The 22,457-nt window shown below is 45.5% G+C and overlaps 1 long non-coding RNA gene, 18 other non-coding genes and 4 pseudogenes across 19 annotated transcripts; all 23 read right to left on the reverse strand.

Annotated features, from left to right (window-relative positions):
- Positions 1–440: 440 nt before the first annotated feature.
- Positions 441–8,838, reverse strand: LOC119349591. The gene is made up of 2 exons (XR_005169462.1): positions 2,289–8,838; positions 441–2,174 (listed from the first exon to the last, which is right to left on the reverse strand). It is a non-coding gene; the product is annotated as an uncharacterized LOC119349591 (long non-coding RNA).
- LOC119351115 lies at positions 584–669 on the reverse strand. Its single transcript, XR_005169652.1, has one exon. It is a non-coding gene; the product is annotated as a small nucleolar RNA snoR8a (small nucleolar RNA).
- LOC119351477 lies at positions 975–1,095 on the reverse strand. Its single transcript, XR_005169967.1, has one exon. It is a non-coding gene; the product is annotated as a small nucleolar RNA SNORD14 (small nucleolar RNA).
- LOC119351054 lies at positions 2,011–2,104 on the reverse strand. Its single transcript, XR_005169598.1, has one exon. It is a non-coding gene; the product is annotated as a small nucleolar RNA R44/J54/Z268 family (small nucleolar RNA).
- Positions 2,236–2,373, reverse strand: LOC119351097. Its single transcript, XR_005169637.1, has one exon. It is a non-coding gene; the product is annotated as a small nucleolar RNA snoR77 (small nucleolar RNA).
- LOC119351103 lies at positions 2,541–2,688 on the reverse strand (annotated as a pseudogene).
- Positions 2,921–3,016, reverse strand: LOC119351554 (annotated as a pseudogene).
- On the reverse strand, positions 3,479–3,567 carry LOC119351513. Its single transcript, XR_005169998.1, has one exon. It is a non-coding gene; the product is annotated as a small nucleolar RNA SNORD29 (small nucleolar RNA).
- On the reverse strand, positions 4,009–4,154 carry LOC119351144. Its single transcript, XR_005169675.1, has one exon. It is a non-coding gene; the product is annotated as a small nucleolar RNA snoR137 (small nucleolar RNA).
- On the reverse strand, positions 4,244–4,339 carry LOC119351552 (annotated as a pseudogene).
- Positions 4,915–5,008, reverse strand: LOC119351055. Its single transcript, XR_005169599.1, has one exon. It is a non-coding gene; the product is annotated as a small nucleolar RNA R44/J54/Z268 family (small nucleolar RNA).
- LOC119351102 lies at positions 5,096–5,231 on the reverse strand. The gene has a single exon (XR_005169641.1). It is a non-coding gene; the product is annotated as a small nucleolar RNA snoR77 (small nucleolar RNA).
- On the reverse strand, positions 5,290–5,424 carry LOC119351095. Its single transcript, XR_005169635.1, has one exon. It is a non-coding gene; the product is annotated as a small nucleolar RNA snoR77 (small nucleolar RNA).
- LOC119351640 lies at positions 5,799–5,956 on the reverse strand (annotated as a pseudogene).
- On the reverse strand, positions 6,015–6,095 carry LOC119351076. Its single transcript, XR_005169617.1, has one exon. It is a non-coding gene; the product is annotated as a small nucleolar RNA snoR77Y (small nucleolar RNA).
- Positions 6,262–6,354, reverse strand: LOC119351131. The gene has a single exon (XR_005169666.1). It is a non-coding gene; the product is annotated as a small nucleolar RNA snoR31 (small nucleolar RNA).
- Positions 6,409–6,504, reverse strand: LOC119351502. The gene has a single exon (XR_005169989.1). It is a non-coding gene; the product is annotated as a small nucleolar RNA R30/Z108 (small nucleolar RNA).
- LOC119351070 lies at positions 6,606–6,708 on the reverse strand. The gene has a single exon (XR_005169611.1). It is a non-coding gene; the product is annotated as a small nucleolar RNA Z107/R87 (small nucleolar RNA).
- On the reverse strand, positions 6,768–6,854 carry LOC119351125. Its single transcript, XR_005169660.1, has one exon. It is a non-coding gene; the product is annotated as a small nucleolar RNA U31b (small nucleolar RNA).
- LOC119351575 lies at positions 7,581–7,674 on the reverse strand. The gene has a single exon (XR_005170051.1). It is a non-coding gene; the product is annotated as a small nucleolar RNA snR60/Z15/Z230/Z193/J17 (small nucleolar RNA).
- LOC119351085 lies at positions 7,749–7,826 on the reverse strand. Its single transcript, XR_005169625.1, has one exon. It is a non-coding gene; the product is annotated as a small nucleolar RNA U83 (small nucleolar RNA).
- LOC119351039 lies at positions 8,010–8,102 on the reverse strand. Its single transcript, XR_005169585.1, has one exon. It is a non-coding gene; the product is annotated as a small nucleolar RNA Z152/R70/R12 (small nucleolar RNA).
- Positions 8,144–8,243, reverse strand: LOC119351036. The gene has a single exon (XR_005169582.1). It is a non-coding gene; the product is annotated as a small nucleolar RNA R11/Z151 (small nucleolar RNA).
- Positions 8,839–22,457: the final 13,619 nt, after the last annotated feature.

Genomic DNA, 22,457 nt, shown 5'->3' on the forward strand with positions numbered 1-22,457 from the left:
GCATTGATCATCAGGATGATCACTAAACAAGCTTCACAATGATTCACTAACGACAAGCAATTGCAAAATCTTTTAGAAGCTATAAGGCTACATTTAAAAAAGAAAATAAGTGAGCCCTACTGAAACCGTCTATTTCAACAGTATAAATTACATTTCATGAAGACAGTGCTTGACTCGACTGCTTAATAGAACCCGATGCATTGCAACTGCTCTAACTGAAAAGGAGCTGCATAGTTCACTGACTACTGTCCAAGGTCTTGTAATACGGTGGCCCACGAACTAGCAAGACATGGCTGGACTTTAGTGCTCCACTCCAAAGTCTGTATCTGAACTGATGACTAGCGGCTCCCATCAGTCACAGTTTGTATCTGAACTGATGACTAGCGGCTCCCATCAGTACGAGGAACGTTTTATAATCACTGCAAATCGCAACCACCAGCAATACGAATAGAGAATTTACCACACCTCAAGTCAACAGATACAGATAAACGTTTGGTCTCAAGTCCAAACGAAAAGAAAGTCAGGGGAAATAAACAGAAAACAAAATTAAGAATCAAATGAAACCAGAGGAAATATTGTTTGCTGGTGCTCAGATTCTATGGGTCTATAGTTGTCGTTCACGGGGATTTCCCATCAGTACGAGGAATGTTTTATAATCACTGCACCAACAAAGGTTTAATCAATCCTACAATAACTAGAATTATAATCCATGAAAAAAAAGATAGAACAGTAGAGATTAAACTGGAATTTGGGGGCGAGCGTAACCCAAGATCTTGTGCTCTAGGCGCCACCAGAATACCTCTTGGGAGCGTTGTAAACGGTGGGCGGACATGGGTCAGTGCTCCCCGAGTGAACCAACAAAACACAACAACATTTAACAAGATAAACATCAAAAAGGAGAAGGCGGAATAATTAGATCAGGAAATGAAGACAACAAAGTAAGATAGAAATAAAGATAAATTGGGGATTTCATAAGGCTCAGACATCCAAGGAAGGAATTAGCAGCATTAGCTCTCAAGCCTGGCAGGGCGAAAGCTCTTAGGCGGCAACTGCGAATGTTTTGAGAAACAAGCCTTTAATTTATCATCACTGCCATAACACATCCCCAAATAATCAAATCATATTGATCACAACTGATTAACTACTCATTCATCCAATAACAGGCACTCTGGACCGGCCAAATACAATGCTAACAACATTAAAGAGAATCAATAGGAGACCCGCTTAAAATAACGCACACAGCTGAACCAAACCAGCTGCAAATGGAGATTCCAGCCCAGACCGAACGCAATCACAGAACAGAAACTAAAAGAAGTGAAACACCACCAGAATTGAATTTTTACTTAACAAAACATCAAGAAATCAAAATTATGTCATCTGAAGAGAAGAGGATTTATTCATGGTTTGTAATGAACAATTATAAATATATGAAAATAAATAAATAGCTGTGCCACTATGATGCATTTGCTTTCAATTGTTCAGTTCATTTCAAGTCAGTTTAAGATCATGAGGTTGTTTTTTCAGTCAAAACGTCTAATCATGTTCAGTCAAATGTCCTGTTTATAAGGCCTTGTGTGATTCATAGTATTTTTATATGATTTTTATAGTTGCAAGCTCTTGGAAAGATGTGTGAAAAATTCCTATGCTTCCATCAAACAAACACTTGGATCAATTCCTTTGTTTTGCATCCAAAGGATTCAAATGGGCATGGTATGGCAATCCACCATCTTTCCTATTCCTATGAATAAAAGTAGCCTTGAGTCAGCTAAAGATCATGTTCACTGTCTTTCCATTACAAAATATCAGATCATATTCATGTGTTGTTAAGCTTCAGTTGCCAATGATGTAACAATCTTCTGACCATGATCTGCTTGAAGTATTCGCATTCAAGATCCAAATAGCCAAAAGTTAAAACAGGAAAGAGATCTGGATTCCGAAGAAGAATGAGAAGGAGAAAATATGAAAAAAGAATAGACATAAAAACAGATCAATTTATCTTGGGGAAAATCAGAAACATCAGAGAGATTCCCATTATAGACGTAGTCTGTCATTAACCTGAAATTCAGGGTTCTGATGTCCCTGTCTTGCTATCATCATTTGCTTCAATTGATCCCCAAACAAGAAATTTACTGCCAGCAAAGCATAGAGAAACCAAATCATGTGGTTCTTTAATTCTACAAAAAAAAATGTCAAAATACAATATCAAATTGGGTATGAGAAACATATACTGATAATAATGTTCTTAAGACTACTAGACTAGCTTCACGGAGGGAAGCCGGAACATCCACCTCGGCTAATCTGAAGAGCAGAAGATTCACTCTCCGAGCAATGCAACACCTCCATTGCCATTGTAATCAGAAAAAAGGGCTGCCTGAATCGCTGATAGCTCCATCAAGTTTTCTAGGTGAATTTTCACAAAAGAAGATGCAAAAGAACCAGCAAAATTGTGACTCATTTCACGTACTCAACTGACCAAGCACTGATTGATATGTCAAAAACGTCAAACAAAAGAATAGCAAATTGAATTGAAACAGATAGATAATGTTCTTAAGACTACTAGGCAAGCTTCAAAGTGGGAAGCCAGAGCCTGCCCCTCAGCTAATATGAAGAGCAGAAGATTTAATCTCTAATCAACACAACACCTCCATTCCACTGAAATCAGAGATATTCGCACGGGCAGGGCTGTCCATCCATAGGTCCCTTGGGTAGGCAACCCGCAACCAAAACACAAAGGAAACCAAATTTGTAAGGAACAAGTAGATCATCCTTAAGAAACTGTAAAAGAAACCAAATTAAGTTCGAAACAGATAGAAAATGTTCTTAAGACGAGGATCAGAGGGAAGCAAAGCCCCTCAGCTAATCTGAAGATCAGAAGCATGAAAAAAATAGCAAAACTTGCAGTGGCAAGAACAAATCAAGCATTTCCTCAGTTCAGGTCTCCAAATTGCTTCCGCACAGCGCCATGAGATAGCACATCAGAAGAACGAAAGTATTTAGTTTGATCATCATTGGACAGCTTTAAGCATTAAATCAAAATCTCAAAAGGAAATTGTCCCTCAGAACATTTGCACGGATGCATCAACAGATTGGTATTTTTTTCAGAAAAGGTCGACATTTAAAATTCAAGTTTTGCTAAGCTTTCAAATGACATAAACAGATTTCGTCTTTGGATCAATCTTGCTGTATGCTTAATGTTGAAGCTGATTTGCTTCGCATATTGATCTGACCAAACAATGAGCAACCAAAAGATCATCAAATTAAGTAACACAACACCTCCATTGCCAATGTAATCAGACAAAGAGGCTGCCTGCATCATTGCTCATTCAGTTATCACAACTGAGGATGTTAGAAAAGGGAGACAAGGATTATATCATCACTGCAGCAGTTACAGTCTAGCTATGTCTATTTTCCCAAAAACTAGAAGAGCCTTCATTGGCTGTACCAAATTATAATGAAGAAATCATAAGAAAGATGTGAGTGGGCTCAGATACAAAAGAGATGTTCATATCACGACTGCCCACAAAGGGAAGTCTCATAATGAGCTGGGTAATAGTATCATCATTGCAAAAATAATCAAGGCCCCAGCCCACAACGACTACAGAAACAAATTCAGTGGTTTCTCAAGATAAGGGTTTTCTCAACAAAGATTTGTCAGTTGTTTGGTCACTCAAAGATCAAGTACAGTGGACTCTGCTAAAATCATGTAAATTGCTTTGTCAATCAGAATGCATAATATGTTCATCCGTTTGTTTTGGCAATGATGCTCTGTGGTAGGCATAATGCGGTTGATAAACAAAGGTGTTCTTCCACACCGAGCTATGAGATAGCGCATTAGAACTTCAGAAGAACAAAAGTATTTAGTTTGATCATCACCGAACAAAACTGACTGAGCTTTCTGCAAGTTTAATCCTCCAAAGCACGTGCAATGCTGGCTTTCTTCCGCCAAATTAACGAGCTACAGACTCAGGAACTAAAACCTCTGAGAAATAAAAATATGTACTATGTTAGAAATGTGCCAGAAGACAGGTAACATGACACGGTTTGACAGAGCGTCATGCTGTTTAATACTGGCCAGTGTTTCCATTTATCTATGCTTCCCTCTACGGGATGACCAAACTGTTATCAACAGGCCATCCTTCCAGTTGTGAAGCAACAAACACAAAAACAATTTTCCATCACAAACTACAAGCAGAAAAAACATGAAAAAAATAGCAAAACTTGCAGTGGCAAGAACAAATCAAGCATTTCCTCAGTTCAGGTCTCCAAATTGCTTCCGCACAGCGCCATGAGATAGCACATCAGAAGAACGAAAGTATTTAGTTTGATCATCATCGGACAGCTTTAAGCATTAAATCAAAATCTCAAAAGGAAATTGTCCCTCAGAACATTTGCACGGATGCATCAACAGATTGGTATTTTTTCAGACAAGGCCGACATTTAAAATTCCACAAGTTTTGCTAAGATTCAAATGATGTAAACAGATGTCATCTGTGGATCAATTTTAGCTGTATGCTAATGTGATTCGTTTCGCGTATTGAACTGACCAAACTCTGATCAACCAAAAGAATATCAACTTGAGCATTGCCATTGTAGGGGCCCATCTGCAAGCCTTTGGGTTAGTTTCATGTTCATTAACAGTTTACCATTTTTCCTATCCTATGAATAAAAGTACATCCAGGTCAGTATGTTCATTGTTTTTAGATAAAAAATCTCTGTTCACTTTCATGTAAATGTTATTAAGCTTCAGTTGCCAATTGTGTAACTGCTTTATATATCGTTGGATCTATCTAGCTGTATGCACGATGAGGCCGACCATGGGCTGAGCATTGCCATCCAAGATCTGAATTGCAAGAGCATATTCCAAAGAAGACTGATTGAAAAGGAAAAAACAGATCAATTTAACTTGGGGAATCGAAAACATCAGAGAGATTCCCATTATAGACGTAATCTGTCATAACCCTGAAATTCAGGGTTCTGATGTCCCTATCTTGCTATCATCATTTGTTTTCATGGATCACCAACCAATTATTGAATTACCATTTCACAAACAAAAAAGGTCAAAATTAAAATCGGGTATGAGAAACATACTTATAATAATGTTCTTAAGACTACTAGACCAGCTTCAGGGAGGGAAGCAGGAGCCTCCCCCTCAGCTAATCTGAAGAGCAATAGGTTTACTATCCGAGCAACGCAACACCTCCAATGCCACTGTAATGATAAAGAGGCTGCCTGAATCATCGCTCGTCACAGAACTACAATGTTCGACAAAGTTTGTAACGAGGGCTATTAGATGTTCTTAAGACTACTAGACAAGCTTCAACGAGGGAAGCAGAGCCTCCCACTCAGCTAATCTGAAGAGCAGAAATTTAATCTCCGAGCAACGCAACACCTCCATTGCCATTGTAATGGACAAAAGGGCTGCCTGAATCGTCGCTCGTTGGGTCTGATTTGCAAGACCGAAAATTAGAAACAAAAATTCATTGGCTATACATAAATCAAATGTCAGCAAAAGTTTCAACCTCACAAAAAATAAAGAGTTTGAAGCAAGATGATTGAAGAACAAATTGCTTTATAGTGTCCGAAGGCAAACTTGGTAGACACAGCACGGGAAGGGCTGTCCATCCATAGATCCCTCGGATGGAAAACAGAAGGTTAGATACCATAGTATGATAAAGATGTATCCATAGCAACAGATGTGACAGAACCAGGAATATCACACATCCACAAAATCCACGGCATCTCGTCACTGTGCGAAGATTAAAAATTTGTTAGAGAGGCCTCAACGAGGGAGATTCAACACCTCTCTGCTGGGATCTTCGCCGAAAGAAAACAAAATTAACACGGAAAGAAAACCACAAAGGCTATGCTCGAGGGAGGACACTTGCAGTGGAGAGAAGCAACTGTTGTTTACAGTGTCATATGACACTTCCTATGGTCTGAGAAACTTCACAGGGATAATTTAAGTTGAACGAAATTAACAATGCAAAAACTACAGAAGACCTGAAGCTAATGGTTTTATGCCTCAGAAAGCCGCAAAAATATCATCATTCAGTATCTGACGGTAATTCCAACATAAAGCTAATCATCATGGGCTTCAATTGCATTATAGATCCAACTTGGAAGACAAGATTGTAAAAAATGATGAAAACAAGATGTATCATCAGAATACAGAAGACTTCTGATTCACAGAAAATTAAGCACTGTGTCCGAAGGTGTCCTAAGATTGTTTCAAAGTTTCAGAAAAAATAACACTGAAATCTGATGGATTCAGTTGCAAAGATGACATCATATGGGCTGCGCAAGCTGCCCTCGGATCAAGTGCTGGATTATGCATCAATACTTCCTCACGATCCAAACAGATCTTGTAGATGTAAGAAGAAGCAACAAAGATTGTACAAAGATACAGAGTTGCTCAGTGGTGGCAATATTTAATTGGTTCGATTCTGCCAGCGATGTCGTCAATGCTTTCAGAAGAGGGAGCTTGTTATCCTCATTGCAACTACGTCCTCCAATACAAGCAAAAATAAATAAACACAAAACGAAGCATGGAAGTGAAGGATCCAAAGATAAGAACAGTGAACTTCAGTTTTAAAAACTCAGTGTCAGATGGCTCGGTTCAGAAGGTTAATCGGCATACAAATCAACTCCTGAGAGAAAACCTGTGATTTGGTCTGTTGAGCTTGAATTTTGCAAATCGTCACTGCCATCACCCAGGAAAAATAAGTAGAAAAGAAAACCAAACCAACAGTTCAAAATTTTCATCTGCCGAGTCAGATTCAAAAATATGTCAATCAGCAGAGATCCACCTAGGCGGATCCTAAGACTGGGGCGACAAATATGAAATCATCATCCTGAAAGACTGGTCTAAAGAATCATTGCAAACATCAAAGTACCTATTGTAGATGGTCTACCAATTCAAAAACAACTAACTATGCAAGTGCCGCCTAATCAAAGATCCCGAAAATATGAAATTCCATCTATTACTCTTAATTCTGTCATTTCTGTATTATTCCAAAAAAATTCTTTTTCTTGAGATGTGTCATCCCAATAAGTTCATTAACTGCCTAATGTGTAGTAGAATGGCTTTGTAGAGGTCACTAGCATTAACATTAAAGTTCTGAACATATTATATGAAGCTAGGTAAGAACATAGCGATTAATCAAACCTGAAAGATGATATTGAGTGAATGTCTCGTCACTGCTCCAAATACAAGTAAAACATTCTCCAAAATTATTCCTCAAATCCAAATAGCTTTACTGGGTAGGTATGGTTTCTCATATGAAATTTGAACTGAATTTAAACAGGAAAGCTACAGTATGTAATCACAGTTTGGTCATCTGTGGCTATGCACTTGTGATGGTCAGCCTACCTCAGACAAGTTATACTAGTACAAAAACAAATTATGCTTTCCACATGTAACATGTAACAAACAATATGGTACTCAGAATACGGGTGGTGATATAGCAGGATGGTCGGCAGCGCAAATACCAATCTTCACCGTCCTCTACAACAAATTCAGACATGAGGTTGCAAAACATAAACACACAAATTGTTTGATTCTCCTGAGAAAGGGCAGGTTGTAGGGTCGTCAGATAGGAGCGAAAGACTATTTTTGTTCAAGTAATCACGATTTGATCATATGAACTATGCACTTGTGATCATCATTCGACCTTGGCAAACCAATAATTCAAGAGACAACCAAAACATAGTGATGATAGAAAAGGACACAAGGAATCGAGGATTCGTGGCGCCTCAGAAGGAAGACAGTAGGTTATGTAATCATTAGCGATTTCATTGAGAAAGGTTCACACTAATCATCATCGGCATCAACCACAGAACGCATCTAATAAAACTGCAGATCAAGAAAGAAGCAAGATCGCTGGCCTCATAGAGAAGATTAGATCGTTCCACATGAAGAGAATTCGGACATATGCTTGTCTATAATTCAGTTTAATCCTTGGCCGCCGATAAACAAACAAAACAGACCAGGAGAAGAATGTGGTTAAAGCAATGCTCAGTGGAAAGAGAAGTCGTTTTTGGTTTGAAGGCTCACGGTGACAGAAGCCACCACTGCCAAAACCTATATAAATCATCATCGCATCGCGAGAACAAAGAGGATAATCGAAACAAGAAAGAAAGAAAAAGGCTTCAGTGTGTGTAACAACATGAATCGATCAACGGCGGACGAATCCGCCTCACCGAAATCCGCTCAGATCCATTCGGACCTGAATCATCACCAGCCAAGCAAAACCAACTCTCTTCATTTTCTATAACAACAAAGCAAAACTACTGGTTTGAGAAGGACTCGCGGACGAGATACTTGGGTTACATCCATCTCGCAGACGAAGAAACTGCCTCAAAACACGGAATGGCTTTGGGACAGAGTGAGTTTGCTTTTATACTCCAGAAGTACAAAAACAAAAACAAAAAAGTGACAAATCTCAAAGAAATTTTCGTTCTGTGCCGACGGAAAGGGCCCGGAGAATCATCGAGTAATCAATCAGATCCGGGTGAGTTGAAAGCCCGATTGGGGGTTCGATCTAGCAAGATGGCAGCACGATTTGCCGATTGGCTGGGGTCCTGGGTAACGAGGCCCAGACAAGAAGCTGATCTTGCAGAAACCGTACAACGAAAAACATTCGAATCCAGAAACAGAAAACACAGAGGGTCAATCAAATCGAGAGAAGACAAGAACAGCGACGAACTGGGAGGTGCGTCCGCGGTGACGTCCTCACCGTCCTCAAACCCCCCGGGAAGAACGAACGGAAAAGAGGTTCGGAAACAAGGAAGACAGGTCGAGATCGGAGATCTGCGGGAGGAGGAAGAGGGAAGAAGAACGCTGTTTGCTGGGACAGGGGAGGTGGCGGCGTGGGGATTCATATAAAGGAGCTCCCGCTAGGGCAGATTAAGAAAAAAAATTGAGGGGTGGGAAGATTAATACTCTTTTTTTTTAGAAGAGGGAAGAAGATTAATACTCGTGTCGGTGGATGCGTTCTGTGTTCTGCTCGGCCCGTAGGCCCAGAACTAACAGGGCCGCCGAACCCATCCCATGCTGGTCATTTTCGCCTCGTTTTTTTTTAAGTAACCACATATATTTCATGAGAAGAATGGTTCACAATGTTTTTTTTTTTTTGAGAGTACCCGAATGCGTATCATTTTTTTATACTCCCTCTGTTCCCAAATATTTGTCTTTCTAGGCATTTCAATGGACACAGCATACGGATGTATATAGACATATTTTATAGTGTAAATTCACTCATTTTGCTTCGTATGTAGTCACTTGTTGAAATCTCTGGAAAGACAAATATTTGGGAACGGAGGGTGTAGAAGGCATATTTTGAATTACAAGAAGACTATAACTTGTTGCGAACAACGAGTGTAGTACCGACACCACATCAGGGCTAGTCTGCCACCAATAACACCACTACAAAAAAAAGAGCTTGTCCAAAAACAAAGCACCATTGCCGCGTCTCAACCATCGCCGGTCACCTCCGAAGACAAACACCAACTCCGGGTGGGCTTCCCTCGTCAACGCACCATCCACCCTTATATGCCTAAAAGGAGGTGGCAAGTAGATGGCAGAACTTAGTCAGTCCACAAAAGGCACCGTCTTGGATTCACCGGTGATGACGTACATTGTGCCACTGAAGATCGTCTTGAACAGCAACGAGCACCGGAAGTAGCGCAACCTGGAACCTCGTGACCGTGTCTTCAAGCACGATGCTCCCAACAGAGTAGCGACGTAGAGGACGCTGCTATCACACCGATTCAACTCCGAACCTAGGCTTTCACCCGAAGACCGCTACCAATCCCAGGAGCATGAGATGGGGACGCCGACACGCCTTGGTGACGCCTCCAAGGAGGGGAACAACACCCACGGGCGTCGTCACCGCCAGCACCGAACGAGACGGGCAGGAATTTTTTCCGAGTCGCCGCGCACCTCCATCCTTGCCCACCGGATTGGGGCCACTCCATCCAAGTTTGCCACTCCGCCTTCGTCGTAGCACTTCGCCATCATAGCTGAGAAGTCGGGGTCCAACCAAGACCCGCACAGCCAAGAGCACACAGACCAACCACCACACCTCCACGGCTAAGAACTCGCCAACACTAGTGCAGAACCAGGCTATAGCTCCGGTACGTAAGGGCCGGTGGGGACTAAAGGTCCCCCCCTTTAGTATCGGTTCTGCACGAACCGCCACTAAAGGGCCACCACGTGGCACGAGCCAGGGCCGGGTGTGGGGAGACCTTTAGTACCGAGTACTAAATTTTTTGGAGGGTTTTGTTTTTTTTTTCCTTTAATTTTGTGTTTTCCATTTATTTTATTTTCGTTTGCTGGTATTTTATGATACTACATATTGTACACGTTATGCATATATATAAATAGAATTTCTCGTAGAACCGATCATGCCTCATAACCACATCATATTATTCACACATATACACATGTATATATATACAGTTTTTTCTACATGTTGCCTTCAGAGCCAGTGGCATTTGCCTTGGTGCCTTCAGAGCACGATGACAATTGGAAGTGGTTCAATGGGCGGTAGCTCGTAATAGAATTTCCCTTTGGGATCTATGACCTCGTCGAGCAAAAATCCCGCTATTTCATCTTGAAGTGCTTGTATGCGCTCCACTTGTAGGAGCTTATCCCGCACCAATTCAAACTGTTAAGAAGGATATCAATATGCATGTGTATTAGTTATGTGACTAGATATCGTTAATGATGTAAAAAATGTGAATATTGTTCTGTCAAACGTATTCATAGCTGTCTATCAGTTTTGCTCTTTTCGAATGTCATCATGCGTATGTTCTCAAAAACGTAGTATGCACACACATCATTCCCCGACGCCTGCTTCAGGGCCTTTACGAGAATAGAATTTAATCAGATAATAATTAATCAAGCATGATAATTAATGATATTGAAACTAGAATTAAAGAGATGCATGGTAGCTAGCTAGTACTATCTTATATTTACTAATTAGAAGCACCATTGAAGCCTACTATCTTATATTTACTAATTGGAAGCACCATTGAAGCCTCCATGTTAATCCACATAATTAGTAAATTCTTAACCGTTAGATCAATTTAATCAATCTATCTAAACCTTATATTTACTAATTGGAAGCACCATTGAAGCCTCCACGTTAATCCACATAATTAGTAAATTCTTAACCGTTAGATTAATTTAATCAATCTGTCCGAACCATATGATTTACGTTACACAAATTACCATATTACAAAGTCCAATGATTTACATGAGGTGAAAAAACTACGTGATCCAACCTACACGTTAAAAAGCTCTTAGACCATATTAAACAAACCATGATACAAACTCCATATCGTTGTACCATCAAGGAAAAAAATCCATATCATTGAGGGTTTCACAAAAGAAGTCCATCTCCCGTGTTAAACCATCCCACGTGATTTTTTAAGAAAACTATAAAGATTGTGGCCTCTCCTCTCTCAGGTTGAGATTCAATCGATGTGCTCTTTCCATGCTAGACATGCTTGCCCCTTCCCTACCTGCATATCTCAAGGAAATTGGATCACGATGGTCTGTTGCGCTCAGATTATTTCATCACATAAGAAGTGTTTCCTGCTCACATCAGCCCATCCCCGTGAGGTCGTGTCCTTTCCACAGCCGCCTTCCCGATGTCTCCTCGACCGCCCTTCCATGCTTTCTTTTGCTTGATGATCCGGTAGGCAGTGTTCATCTCACTTCGCCATCTCCCCACAATTGATGATTCTACGCGCTTCACCAGAACTAGACGATGCAATCTGGCACTATCTTTTCCAGTCTCATTTTCTTTTCCCATGGAGATTGAAAAATCGGGTCTGCTATTTACATCAACTATTGTTGGCGTCGTGGCCGTTGACATAGGATTCGCTGCATCCCGTACCGCTGTTTGTACGTGGCGACAAGTACAGAACTGCTTACAGTACATGCACTTGCACAGCAGCAGTCAACACGTACATGTGTAGGCAACCAGACAAACAGACGAGGAATGCATAACCATGATTGAGGATTGCTGAGGTATGACAACATATGAGGTGCGTACAAGTTCATGATCCATATCGACCTAGAGATTCTTTGATTAATTGATAGTTTTTGGTTGTCGTTGTCTCACAGCCATTCATCATGGTTTTTATACTACCTGTAGATTTCTGATAGTTTCCCGCCCTATGATGCGGATATAGACCTAGGGTAGGGTCACAGGACTGACCTAGGAGACCCACCCAAGGTCACTACCCTAGAAGCAAAGAAGCTCAAGAGATAACTGGAAGTAACCAAGGAAGACGTCGAGTGTTGTTCCACACGACCAACCATATCACTCGGGTACCCCAATTTTATGAAGATCACTCGACCATACAATAAACCACTCGACCTATGAAGACCAAGAGCCACACGGAACTACAACGGTCGGACATTCACTCTGGAGTCTTTATAGGCATTGATGACACTTAAAGCAGACGTTTAACGTCCCTCTGAACATTGAACCCTCTGTAACGGAGGGGAGCTGGGTCCTGGCGCACTCTATATAAGCCACCCCCCTCCTCTAGGACAAGGGTTCGCACCCCCTGTAATATCACACACATATAATCCAGTTGACCGCCTCCGGGCACCGAGATGTATGGCTATTACTTCCTCCAAGAAGGGCCTGAACTCGTAAATCTCATGTGTACACCTTCACCATAGCTGAGATCTTGCCTCTCCATACCTACCCCCCTTTCTACTGCCAGCCTTAGAACCACGACAGTTGGCGCCCACCTTGGGGCAGGTGTCTTAGCAACTTGTTGGTGAAGTTGCGATTTTTCCGATCCCCATCATCATGGTTTCCGGTGGTGATTTGGCTAAGGGGCGCAAGATCCGTCTCGATGCACTCGTTTTAATCACCGACGACTCCGCTTGGCTTCAAGAAGCTCCCCTTGACGTCGAGGCGCTCCCCGCCCGAGGGGCGACGCACTTTCATGCGTGCATTCGCGGCGTCCTTCTCCGGCAGCCGTCGACTCAGTATTAGTCGGCTCCAATGGTGTCGTCTCCCTCCGCTGTTCGCCGCCGCAAGCGATCCGGCCGGTCGTGGCTCCAGTGGTGGGTAAAACACGCAATGGCTCGACATTCGGCCACCCATCAAGTCGCGGCAATCGAGCCTGACGAAACTCTCTACGGCATGTTCGATCTGTCGGCTGGCTCCGTCGAGACCGCATCCGAGTGCGATAGCAGCGATCCTGTGACTGAAGTCTTGATGGTCGAAGGACCACATAGTCCACCTGGTTTCCACCGTGAAGACGGCGAGGACGGGGGCGGTGATCCATCACGCGTCCACGAGGAGTACCATACCGAACCCCTCTCTTCACAGCAAAGGGAGGAACTTCGTCGCCGCAACATGGATGCACTCCACACACCCATCAGCCATCGTTGGAGAAACCCCCGAGGCTCGGGCCTTGGAAGCGGTGTGTTTGGCTAATTTGGCTGAGCACACTCGACTGGAAAACCTCCAGCGCGCTCTCGACGAGCGTGCTCAAGAACGGATTCCCGAGTCCAATCGACGACAACTTTTCCGACCTCCACCTAAGGTATACCGCATTCCGATTCAAAATCTCACAGCTGCATCCTAAATAGCAGAGTCAATTTAGCCTTCCCAGTCAGAGGCTGACAGAGGTTTGATGCAGATCCGGGCCTTACGCCGGGCAGTAGGAGAGCTGAACACAGCGGTGTCCCAGTCACGAGATAGGATTCATAGCAGATCCATGGTGGCAGACACTGTCTAGTCGGCTCACAGTCCAAGATCACCCCTGTGGTGTGAGGGCCGTGGGCAGTACGATCACCGACTCGACCGCGACAACCATCGTCAGATGCCCACACCTCCTCCGAGGAGTACATCATATGTGCCTCGGCAGTACGATGACAGACGCCTTCACAGCGGCGAACGTAGAGCACCAGTCGACCCAAGGGAGCCGAGCTTTGATGCAAGATCTATTCTTGTTCAGGGTTTAGTCGACCGGAACAGAGCGCAGAGGAAAGACCTTGGCAGAGATCGCCCGACTAGCAACAGGGTTCATGTTTCAAGCCCAGAGTGTTTCAACAGAGCCATCAGGGCCGCAGTGATTCCCCCCAACTTCAGGTTGGCGACTGGAGTCAGCAAGTTCACTGGGGAGTCCAAGCCTGAAACTTGGTTGGAAGACTACCGAGTGGCCGTGCAGATTGGGACGGGAATGATGAAGTGGCAATGAAGCATCTCCCTCTGATGTTGGAAGGATCATCCAAAGCGTGGTTGACTCAATTAGCCCCGAACAGTATATACAGTTGGGAAGAACTTGCTCGAATGTTCGTCAGAACTTTTGAAGGCACTTGCAAGTGGCCAGCGGGGTTGACAGAATTGCAGCATTGCATGTAGAAACTGAGTGAAACTCTGAGGGATTTCATCCAGAGGTGGACCACTTTGCATCACAGAGTGGAGAATGTATCTGAAATCAAGCAGTGTGTGCCTTCAAAGAAGGCGTTAAATACCGAGAACTGGTCCTGAAGTTCGGTCGGACTGGGGATATGACTCTGACTCGGATGATGGAGATAGCCACCCGATACGTGAACGGAGAAGAAGAAGATCGACTCCGCATCGGAAAGGGCAAACCAGTCGACCAGGACGCCGGTGGAATCAATTCCAATCGGAAACAAAAGCGAAAGGCCGAGCCCGCGGCGCCCGGCGAAATTGCGGCAGTGGCTCAAGGAAAGTTTAAAGGAAAACCTAAGGGACCCTGGACCCCTAAGTAGGTAAAGGACCAAGCAGGAAATGATGTGTTGGATTTGCCGTGTCACATTCACACGAAGAAGGATGAAGAGGGTAATCTGATTTATCCTAAACACACCACTCGACAGTATCGACTCTTGATCCAGCAGTTCCAAGAGAATCAACCCAATGAAAAGGGAAAAGAGTCGGACAGAGACGAGGATGAAGAAGAAGACGATGGTTATCCCAAAGTCAAATCCACCCTGATGATTTTTGCTGATGTTGAGAGCAAGAGTCGATTGCAAGTTATCAACAGAGAAGTGAATATGGTCGCCCCGGCAATGATGGCTACATACCTGAAATGGTCCCAAACAGCCATCACATTCGACCAGTCTGATCACCCTGCGCGTATAGCCACCCTTGGGAGGCAAGCGTTGGTGGTCGACCCGGTGGTCGAAGGCACTCGACTGACCAAAGTGCTAATGGATGGTGGTAGCGGCCTGGATATCCTTTATGCTGAAACCTTGAAGGGGATGGGCATTCCGATGTCCAAACTTAGCGAGAGCAATATGAGTTTCCATGGTGTTATCCCTAGAAAGAAAGCCGAATCACTCGGCCAGATCACCCTTGACGTGGTTTTCGGTGATTCCAAGAATTACCGTAAGGAAAAGTTGACATTTGAAGTTGTGAATTTCCAAAACGCTTATCATGCCATCCTGGGTAGGCCCGCCTATGCACGTTTTATGGCTCGACCATGTTATGTGTACCTCAAGTTGAAGATGCCTGGTCCCAGAGGTGTGATCACAATTACTGGCAATGGGCAAAAGGCAGAGTAGTGCTTCCAGAAGGGTTCCAAAATTGCCGATGCACAAATGGCAGCAGTTGAATTTCAAGAATATCAGAAGAATGCAGATCCGAGCGATTTACTCTGAGCTAAGAGACCTGCCACAGATTCTGCATTTCAGTTGTCCGGCGAGACGAAACTGATTCATATTCATCCGACCGATCCCAACGCCGTACCGACTCATATCTCAACAACACTCGACAACAAATAGGAAGAAGCGCTCATCCAGTTCCTCCGTGAGAATTGGGACATCTTTGCATGGAAACCTTCTGACATGCCGAGTGTACCCAGGGGACTGGCTGAGCACCATTTGTGCGTCGATCCCAAGATAAAACCCGTCAAAGAGCATCTTCGGTGGTCCGCCGTGCAGAAGAGAAAGGCAATTGGCGAGGTAGTGGCTCGGCTCCTAGCAGTAGAGTTCATCCGAGAGATCTACCACTCCAAGTGGCTTGCCAATGTGGTCATGGTCCCTAAGAAGGACGATTCACTTTGTATGTGCATCGATTTCAAGCATATCAATCGGGCCTGCCCGAAAGATCATTTCCCTCTCCCCTGCATCGATCAAATTGTTGACTCGACTGCGGGGTGCAAGCGCTTGTCTTTTTTAGATGCATATTCCAGGTATCATCAGATCTGACTGTATGGTCCCGATGAAATAAAAACGGCTTTCATCACCCCATTTGGGTGCTTTTGCTATGTCACCATGCCATTTGGTCTTAAAAATGCCAGAGCCACATTCATGAGGATGATTCAGAAGTGCCTGCTCACTCAAATCAGTCGGAATGTGGAAGCGTACATGGATGACACTGTGGTCAAGTCACATAAAGGTTCCGACCTACTGACGGACCTCGCAGAAACCTTTGCCAACCTAAGGAGATATGATATCAAGCTTAATCCGTCAAAGTGCACATTCGGAGTTCCAGGTGGAAAGTTACTTGGTTTCTGAGGGAGTCCTGGATTAGGGGGTTTTCGAATGACCGGACTATGACCTTTGGCCGGACTCCTGGACTATGAAGATACAAGATTGAAGACTTCGTCCCGTGTCCGGATGGGACTTTCCTTAGCGTGGAAGGCAAGCTTGGCGATATGGATATGTAGATCTCCTCCCATTGTAACCGACTCTGTGTAACCCTAGCCCTCTCCGGTGTCTATATAAACCGGAGGGTTTTAGTCCGTAGGACGAACAACAATCATACCATAGGCTAGCTTCTAGGGTTTAGCCTCTCTGATCTCGTGGTAGATCTACTCTTGTATTACCCATATCATCAATATTAATCAAGCAGGAGTAGGGTTTTACCTCCATCGAGAGGGCCCGAACCTGGGTAAAAACATCATGTCCCTTATCTCCTGTTACCATCCGCCTAGACGCACAGTTCGGGACCCCCTACCCGAGATCCGCCGGTTTTGACACCGACATTGGTGCTTTCATTGAGAGTTCCTCTGTGTCGTCATCTTTAGGCCCGATGGCTCCACCGATCATCAACAATGACGCAGTCCAGGGTGAGACTTTTCTCCCTGGACAGATCTTCGGATTCGGCGGCTTTGCACTACGGGCCAATTCGCTTGGCCATCTGGAGCAGATCGAAAGCTACGCCCCTGGCCATCAGGTCAGATTTGGAAGCTTGAACTACATGGCCGACATCCACGAAGACTTGATCTTCGACGGATTCGAGCCACGGCCGGGCACGCCGCACTATCGCGATGGTCATTATCTAGCTCTGCCGCCGAACAGTGCCCAGGAGGCCGCCCCAGTGTCCGCTCTAACCCTTAGTTCGGAGCCGACTGCGCCAATCGAGGACGGATGGCTAGACACCGCCTCAGGGGCTGCAATCTCTACGGTGATCGAGCCAAACACCAGTCTTGTCCTTTGTGAAGCTCGCGACTCCAAGGTGTCGGACACCTCTCCGGACTCCGAACCTTCCGCGCCCCTGCCGATCGAACCCGATTGGGCGCCGATCATGGAGTTCGCTGCCGCGGACATCTTTCAGCACTCGCCCTTCGGCGACATTCTGAACTCGTTAAAGTCTCTCTCTTTATTAGGAGAGCCCTGGCCGGACTATGGTCGGCAAGGACGGGATGCGAACGACGAAGAAATTCAAAGCCCACCCACCGCCCAATTCATAGCCACTGTCGATGACTTAACCGACAGACTCGATTTCGACTCCGAAGACATCGACGGTATGGACGACGATGCAGGAGACAAACAGGACTCAGCGCCTATAGGGCATTGGACAACCACCTCATCTCACGATGTATACATGATGGACACACCTAAAAGAAACGACGACGAGGAACAGAGGGACACAACAAGGGATCGTTCCCTCGAAAAGCAGTCAAAGCGGCGGCGTAAGCGACGCGCCAAACCCCACCTCGACAGAGACCCAACCGTAGAGCAGGGAGAACCGGCGGACGACGAACATGCCATCGAGCAACCGTCCGAACAGGGAAATATGGGTAGACAAACCGGACAACCCACCCCCGGTGAAGATAATAGTCCGGACGACCTCACGCCGGACAAGTTACCGGAGCAGAAGAACCTCTACAAAAGGCTCGTCGCCACTACGCATAGCCTGAAAAAGGAGAAGCGGAAGCTCAAAACAGCGGAACATGCACTCAGAATTAGATGGGGCAAAGTACTCAACACCGCAGACAAGTACGGCGACAGTCGTCACACAAAGAGCTATCCGAAGCGAAAATTGCTACCGGAAATTGATGAGGAGGCCTTAGAGCCCCCGCAATCAAAAAATAAGAAAGACACCCGGTCGAATAAACAACCCCATGGCCAGCATAGAGTGGCAAGGGGCGCCGCACTCAAGTCGGCACGCGATCCGCACAAGGATTCGCACCAAAAAGACGGCCCAGCCAGATCTATCTACGGGCCAAGAAAGCAAGCTCTAGTAAGCAATGCAACGCAACAAGTATCCGAACATCACGGCACACCCAAATATAGGGGTGTCGCACACCCCCTATGTTTCACCGATGAGGTGCTGGACCATGAATTTCCAGCGGGGTTCAAGCCCGTAAACATAGAGGCATACGATGGAACAACAGACCCCGGAGTCTGGATTGAGGATTATATCCTCCACATACACATGGCTAGAGGAGATGACCTCCACGCCATAAAATATTTACCCCTCAAGCTCAAAGGGCCAACCCGGCATTGGCTTAAAAGCCTTCCGGAAAACACCATAGGAAGTTGAGAAGAGCTCGAGGATGCTTTTTAGGGAAATTTTCAAGGGACTTATGTCCGACCTCCGGATGCAGACGATCTAAGTCATATAACTCAACAGCCCAGAGAGTCAGCTCGGAAACTCTGGAACAGATTTCTTACTAAAAAGAACCAGATAGTCGACTGTTCGGACGCCAAAGCCTTAGCAGCTTTCAAGCACAGCGTTCGAGACGAATGGCTCGCCAGACACCTCGGCCAAGAAAAGCCAAGAACAATGGCCGCATTAACAAGCCTCATGACCCGCTTTTGCGCAGGAGAAGATAGCTGGATGGCAAGAAGCAGCACCAGCGACCCAAGTACATCCGAATCTAGGGATGGAAACAGAAAACCACGACGTAGCAAGGACCAGCGCCGGACCAAGGGAAGCAGCCCGAGGAGCACGACAGTCAACGCCGGATTCAAAAGCTCTCGGCAGAATCAGAAAAAGCCGCCCCTCAAGGATGACAGGGACGAGCTCTCTAACCTCAACAAAATTTTGGACAAAATATGCCAGATCCACAGTACTCCCGGGAAGCCTGCAAACCATACCCGCAGAGATTGTTGGGTCTTCAAGCAATCCGGCAAACTTAACACCGAACACAAGGGGCTTGACATACCAAGCGAGGACGATGACGAACCCCACAAGCAGAGCATCGGAGAACAAAAGAAGTTCCCTCAAGATGTCAAAACAGTAAACTCACTTCATGTGACAAAAGGGAAATACAGAGTGGCGCCTATGGAGATACGCGCCATATGGCCTGTCCCAGAGGAGTCCCGCCACTGGTTGTTACAACCAATCACCTTCGACCATCAGGATTACTCTAGAAGTATCCGGAACGCAGGCTGGACTTCCTTGGTCTTAGACCCGATAATTGACGGACTCCACTTCACACAAGTCCTAATGGACGGCGGCAGTGATCTAAACCTACTATACCAGGACATAGTCCGCAAAATGGGGATAAACCCAACAAAAATTCGCCATGGCAACACTTCCTTTCAAGGGGTAACGCCAGGCCCAGATACCCATTGTATGGGTTCTCTCTTGCTGGAAGTTATCTTCGGCTTCCCCGACAACTTCCGCCGTGAAAAGCTAACCTTTCACATTGCCCCATATACAAGTAGCTATCAAGCACTACTGGGTCGCGAAGCTTTTGCCCGCTTTAACGCAATACCGCATTATGCACCCCTTACACTTAAAATGCCCGGTCCACGAGGCATCATTTCATTAAAGGGAAATATCGAGTGTTCCTCGAAAGCGGAAGACTATGCGGCTGCCTTAACAGCCACACACTAAACCAGCTTCACTAGTCAAAGCACCCGAATAGGTCGTTCAGACCCCGGACGTGGCTAGACGAGTCCGGCATAAACATACAAAGGCTTACTAGCCGCACACCCCTGTACAAGGGGCTCCGTGCGTATACAACAAGAGACAATAAAGCTCAATTCTACCCATTTTCCGAATTATATTTTGTTTATTTAGTATAACACAGCTTTTCGCACGATTGTTTTCAACTAAGTTCCTCTCTTTTACAGACGAGCCTCGTGCTACACCCGTCCAGGATACGGCACAACAGAGACACAGGCGCAGACGTGCAGTAGGGACCCGTTCCAAGGATTCTTTTCAGATTAAGACCCTGCGTAAACCTTTTTTACTGTCTCTTGTTGATAACATCCCCCGGCTTCTTTTTATAACCGAGGAGGAGGCTGGCGTCTTGGCATTTGGCCACGTCAGAATTTTGCGCGTACCTGGACACCAGGAGCTTCTTACCAAGGGCGTTGGTCCGCCCGTTTTCATAAAGACCGAACACCTTAGGGAGTGTTCGGCGTCGCGAGTTTGGCCTTATATGCATCAGCTCCGAATAATGTCTTTGGTCAAATGTTGGGTTTGCCCGGCTCATGTGTTTTGCTGCCTTATGTTCCGCTCTATCGGCTAAGGCGGCCCCAGGAGAACTACTGCGATTTTGCCCCGGTTCGGCCAAGCGAGCACCTCAGTAGAGAAAGCCGAAAACTGTTTGTCATGATACATCGCGAGACTGGTCAACCACTCGATGACCTGCCAGAATCTTTAGAATTCCTCCGCATTAACGAAGGGCCGTTTCCTGGTCAGGCACATATGCGCCCCGAATTCGGGTGAGCACGGTGCCCCTAGGGGCTATATAGTAGCCCCACTGTCAAACTCCTATGGCTAAGTGAAAGTGATAAAGCATTATAGTCCGGTTGCCTAGTTCGCTGCGCTATCACCTCCTTTATAGGACCAAGACATTGGATCAAGTGTGAAAATGCGCCTTCTGCGAACACCCCCGCATTATATGCATGGGGGCTGAAGCCGAAGACTGCCATCTTTCAGGATATATATACATATACATTAACGGCCGCACAGGAGGTATTTTAATTCTTGGAAGCACAAGTATAAAAAGCTTTTTCCATCGAAACATTGTTTTACAATGATACATGTTATTCGAACATAACATCCTTTGAGCACTGCGTCTCTATTAAATGAGCGCCCTGCAGAACTTCCTAAAAATAGTGCTCGGCAGGTACTCGACTTTCGTCCGAGTCTTGGGATGCAACGACACTGGCCTTCATATTCGCCCAGTATGTCTTGACACGAGCAAGAGCCATCTGTGCACCCTCTATACACGCCGACCTCTTAATTGCATCAATATGTGGCACCGCACCGAGGAACTGTTGCACCAAGCTAAAATAACTCTTCGGCTCAGGCCTTTCCGGCCATAGATGACTCACCACATGATTCATGGCGAGTACGGATAACCTATTCAGCTCTGCCCATGCGGCCAAACTATTGGATACTGAAAGTGGGCGCTTTGGATTGTGGAACTGCGACCAAAAAAGCTTCTCCACTTCATGGTCATTTTGATCGCGGAAGTGTTCGGCCGCGTCCGCGGCACTCGCCGCCAAGTCCAGGTAAGTGTTCGCCACACTCCACTCCCTGTCCAATGGAGCATATTCAGGATCCCCGAACTTCATCCGCAGCATATAGGGCTTTCCAGCCGTGATATCTCCGGCCTGACGTAGCTCCTCCTTCATAGCTCTCATCATAGAGCGAGTATCCTTGGCCTCGGCAGTGACCTTCTCTAGGTCCTTCTGTGCCACCCGATCTTCTTTTTCAACAAGCTTGCAGCGGTCGGCAGCATTCTTCAACTTTTCAGCCATCTCGGCCATTTCCTTCTTGCTTTGGTAGTGAGCAGCCTGTTCGGCTTTCAGCTCTTCAGCCGCCTTTAAGGCAGCCACATCGCTTTTTCTGGCTTGCTCCTTGGCTCGGGCAAGTTCCGCCCAAAGGCTCTCCATGGCAGCGGCACCATCTGCATCAAGCACATATGTTGTAAGGTACGGGCATCAAGCTCCTCTTACCAAGTGTCTTCGGAGAAATTATATACCTTGTGCCTCCTTAAGCCGCTTGTTGACAAGCATGATGTCGGCATCTGCCACGTCAAGTTGCCGCTTTAGTTCGGCAAATTCATCAGTCCAGCCAGCCACCGGACACTTCGCCACCTACATAGGAAAGGCATAGTATTATACCTGGGATTATGATCCTCGGTGCGCCGTCCTTTTTAACAACGCACCGAGTCTCAGGGGCTACTATCTATACAGGGCGCATCTTATGCAGATCTGTCAAAAGGTACATCGTTTCACGTACCTCAAAACCTGTCAGTAA

The sequence above is a fragment of the Triticum dicoccoides genome, chromosome 1B (genome assembly GCF_002162155.2).
Source record: "Triticum dicoccoides isolate Atlit2015 ecotype Zavitan chromosome 1B, WEW_v2.0, whole genome shotgun sequence".
Classification (NCBI taxonomy): Eukaryota; Viridiplantae; Streptophyta; class Magnoliopsida; order Poales; family Poaceae; genus Triticum; species Triticum dicoccoides.